This window comes from Charadrius vociferus, unplaced genomic scaffold (assembly GCF_000708025.1).
Source record: "Charadrius vociferus isolate BGI_N301 unplaced genomic scaffold, ASM70802v2 scaffold529, whole genome shotgun sequence".
Lineage (NCBI taxonomy): Eukaryota > Metazoa > Chordata > Aves > Charadriiformes > Charadriidae > Charadrius > Charadrius vociferus.
In genome coordinates, this window is record NW_009650172.1 from 1,554,949 (window position 1) to 1,560,017 (window position 5,069).

Sequence of the window (5,069 nt, forward strand, 5' to 3'; positions counted from 1 at the left end):
ATGGTGCATCTATATTTACTGTCCTGTTTCTACCCAGTGCACGTAAGCTTTCCCTTAATGTAAGGGCATATGTACACTGTATGCTGAATGTCTTAAATATGAAGATTCTGGCTCTCCATCGTTCTCTGCAAAAAGAGCAGTTACGTAGATTGTCCTTGACCTTCATGTTCCTGGGCAATATATTTCTTGACAAGTAGATTAGGGGTTGTATTGATTTCTCATCACTGGAGGCACAGCCCCCATGAGTCTACTGATATCCAATCTGTGAACGTAGACTCTTCGGAAGTGGTGTGAAGCACTGTGCTAGGATGACTTCATGACAGACTACATGTTTGCAGAAGGTCATGTGAAGTGCTTGTTGAGTGCAGCATTCAGGTCTTCTTGAGCTGGATGTGTGTTTGCCCCCTCTGTCAGGTGCATGAATCAGGTTCAGGCAGTAAGCCCTGAAGAAGAGGAAATAAAGAAGAATGAATGGTCGTTTTTCCCTTAGCAGTGATGATTTATTAATAAATTTCCGTGTCTCATATGTCATGTAATGACACTTGACTTGAGCGGTGAGTAGTCTTGCTGCATATCATAGGCTTGTCACTGTTATAATTTATGTAGTGTTACATAGTAAGAAAGCAGCATGGACCTGGTAGCCCTAAGGAAAATACACTGCTACTTCCATTAGAAGCTTGATCTGCAGGTCGTAAGTTAATTAGTTTCTGACATGTACAGAGTAATTACCAGGCAACCCCAGAGAACCCAGAACTATTATTTCTTTCAAAGATCTTGGCCAATAAAACTTTTTTGGTTACACTACCATGTGAATGAAAAAATAATCCAAAGTTGCTTTTACAGCTGGTCTTGCCAGAAGTTTCCAGGTGCTGAACATCACTCATTTGTTGGAAATACTATTTTAGCTTTTGGTTTTGTGAAGCCCATTCCTCCTGCCTTAGCAGCCCTCAAGTGTTATGGGAAATAAACTTTTCTACCCTGTGCCTTGCCTGTAAATGAAAGTAACTGTCTATTTATTTTGAGGTAAGCAGGCATGAGGTGTTGAGATGCTTACACAGAGGTGGAAGCATACAAGGCAGACCCAGAGCTATTCACATCACCCTTTTCTTTCTTCTTGTTGTGGATTAAAAAAACCCAAACAAACCAAACCCCAAACAACAAAAAAACCCAACAAAAAGCTATAAGAAAGAGGGAAACAAATATGTTGCATGCTTTCATTGCTTCATTTGTCTTGTGAATTCAATAGAGTGGTGTCTCCCACACGTGAGAAGTGGAACCCTTTAGAGGAAAATTTTGACTGCAAGCAGCAGACTCAGAAAGCAAATCAGGAGAAGACAGCCAGTGATGCTGAAGTGGCCCCTCAGTGTCCATGTGTTTAGACACTGAAACATCCTCTTACATGCCCCAATTCACTCATAGGACCAAGTAGCATAATTTATCTTTTGGAGTGAAAGAAACAAACTGCAGCTTTTTTTTCAGGCTTTTGGCAATGGTAATATTTGCATGTCAGACATCTAAAGGATAAAAAGCAGCCCTGTAGGAACTCTCTTCTTTTAATGAATAAAAAAGGTCTGATCCTCCATCCACTTTAATGAAGCTTTTTGACTCTGAAGGGAGGTATGGAACTGCTCTTGCTAACGATCTTAGTTTCCAATGCACTAGAAAGTGCTGATAATAGGGTAGGTTTTCACATTGCATTAGCAGAAGAAAGGGCTTTTCACCCATCTGAGATGCCTTCAGGTTTGATAGCACTGCTGAGATGTAGTGTATCAGTAGGGACCTCTCTCTGGTAGAATGGGTTTCCTGCTTCAGTGTCACTGTCCTTTTGAATTGTCCTTTTGAAGTTAGTGGATGTGCTTTGAGGTTATTTTACTCATGAGTAGTGGCAGCTCTGGCTGCTTCATTGGCATCCAAAGCAGTCATTCACTGGTGAGGTGAACAGTGATTTTGAGAGGCCATTAGGCAAAAGACTTATTACCCAGCTGTTATTATTATGTTATTGTTCGAAGCTGCGGCCGTGTGGATTTGCAGAAATTTACTTGACCATCGCTGCCTTGAGCTACTTGTTTGGTCTTCATAAAAGCATCTTGCCTTTACCTTTCTGTTTCAGGCAGAGAGCTGATGTAGGGTTGGTTTACTAAAGGGCACTTCTGCCCTAGGTTTACTGATAAGTTTCTGGAAATCCTGCTGGAGGTGACCGGTGCCATTTGAAAATATCAGCTGGGTTATGTGGAAGTTGAGATGCTTACCTCACCTAAACCCCTTGCCTCAGGTTCAGTATCTCATGCCTCAAGTGAAAGAGAGAGAACATGGATTTTTAATGCATTCACCAAGGAGCTTGTTAGTGCCTTGGGCTATATACTTTGCAGCTTACTTTTTTTAAACCCTATGACAGGTACAAGCCCTCTTTCGTGCCACCTCTTAGTCCACTGTCTGCCCAGGGCTTGGGCAACATTTCCCCCACAGAGAGGTGGTGAAGCTTGTTCAGTGTGCTCCGTTTTCCACATTTTGTGTGATACTAGTGATTCACCAGTTGGAGAAGGGTATTAGACAGTCTGGACTACTCACTGGATTCAGCAAAGGGAATTTGGCATAGTCATCTTTGACTTGTCCTCTGCCAAATCCGAATGGAGGGAAAGCTTCTCTTTGCAAGCTTGTGCATGCTCTACTTGATCATAGCACTCGATGAGGCTCCTTCTTTAAATGACTGCCACCATTAATGAATGGAATTTCCTGACTTTCCTAAGATACTAATGATTAATGACCTTTCTCTTGCACAGTGAGTATTCCTAAAGGCATATGTTGGAGAAGGACACTGAATCTCCTACATCACAATTCTTTTCGCCTTGACTTCAAGATTGCTTTTTCTATCAGAATCAGAATATTTAAATAATGGCAGGTTCTAATGATTCTCAAGGCAGATAGCTTCTGTGTCTACAGTTCTGCTTACCACAAAAGCACTAAAGTGCTACTGGTTACCAGTTTTGTGGTATTCTGTTGCTGCCCTTACCTGCTGCATGCCTGGCAAAGATGAAAGTCGCAAAGCCTTTGCAAATTCCCACTAAGCATCAGCGGCTTGTATTTATTAAAAGGAATGGAAGCGTAAAACCTGGGATGTAAACAGAATGGATTTTTCTGGTTAAAAATATGCTAGCTCTGTTTTTTTTTATCTTTTTCCCAAACATCAATACAATTCTTTATGGTAAAAAATTGGAGTGTTATCATGCATTTCCTTTGGATAAGTCAGAGAAAAGAAATTGCAACCTATTCAAGATGTTGCACCATGCCAGCATTTTTCTTTTATATAGCCTTCCCTCCCCAAGAAAATAGTTCTCTACCAAGGCGATTGAATGGGACAAAAATGATTTATGTAGGCTGCGCAGAGAGAAAAGGCTTTGTTGGGTTTCAGGGAAGACGTAGAACACTGAGGGTGAGAAACAGCTTGGCTGAGACATGGGGAATCGCAATCCTCTCATTAAATCTCCATGCCTATGACCAGACGTGACCTCACTTTGCATTTGCTGCTTGATTACTGAATCTATGAAGCTGTCATTTGGAAACAAAAGGCAGTAAATCAAATCAATGGGCGTTTTTCAATGGGAACCAAAGAAGCTTGTGACGTTATATTCTCCTTTGGCTCATTGTCTGAATGTAGCAGATGCTAAAACCTGTCCATGCACGTTTCTATTTGCACAAAGAAGTGTAAATATAACTCAAATTTTTAAACTCTTCATCTATTGTGTCATGGTCCAGGAAATACTCCTCTCCATGAAAAGAAATCTCCCCCTCTCCTCCAAGATAACCTATCTATGGGAAAATCAACCCTTCAACTGGTGGAGAATTGGAGAATTTTACTTCAGCACTTTTTTTTTTCTTTTATTTTTTTTCAAATTGCTTAAGCCATCTTAGACTGTGATAGGGAGAGTAAAGCAGGGAGTAGTGCTGCTTTGAAGCAGCCTAATTCAGTGTTATGGAGAATCAACTGTGGTGACTATCGTCTGACTTCTGTGTGGGTAAAAATATTGGAGGTATTTCTGGTGATGCACTCTGTATTCATATTATTTGAAGTGGAAAAACTCTGTCAAAGAGCCAGAACTTAAGCACTGAATTAAATTTTGAGAGCTTTATTGTGTAGACACTAACTATTCTAATGCACTTTTCTTGGTATTTGAGAGCTGGTCAAATTTCCTGTGAAGGAATAACCAAAATATTTTTTATAAATATATATACGCACACACAAATAGCATAATAAATATATTTGAGTGTGTGTGTATATACGTGCACAGTAACACCTGCATGGGCTTTCTGGATAGAAAATATAAACTGAAACTATAACATCTTTTGTCTTTCTGACACGTGTTGTGGAAAACCTGCCATAACATCATAGCTCCCAAACCCTTGGTGGCATGGTATGTAATCCATATATATCATCACACTACATGTAGTGTGATATGTAACCAAGAGAGCAATTCCATATGTAGAAACATTCCTATAGGTTTGGTAGAAACTTCTACATCTAACTGTCCACCAAAAACGAGCAGACATTTCTTCCTTTCCAGAAAGGTATTATGTTGAACCTCCAAGCTATCCACGGAAATCTCTCACAGGGAAAGTGCTTGCAAATCAGGGCTGTGTCATGTGTTCCACCTCAAGTATATGCATATTCATTCCCAGAGATATTCAAGAACTTCCCAAGCTTCTTCCTCCTATGTAAAAGTGTCATCCATCTCCTCTGAAGACCTTTATCACTTCTAGACTTCTAAATTAGAAAACACTCCTGTTCTAAAGTCTGTGGCTGCTGTATTGCAGCTGCCCTACTTGTTGAATTCCTCTGGACAACTTCTGGGATATAGAACTGATATTCAGATTTGAACCACTTCATGGCTTCCAGAGGTGAGCTGTCACAGTGCTTACCTTATCTTCATCCCCCACACAGATAGTCTTCAGATCATGGAGATGAGCTGCTTCTCACTTAACTGATGTTCCTGGCAAATCCAGGGAATCGTAGAAAAGCCTCTTGCAAGTCTCAGCATTCTGGAAAGCCCCAGAAGTCTTGAATGTGACATCTT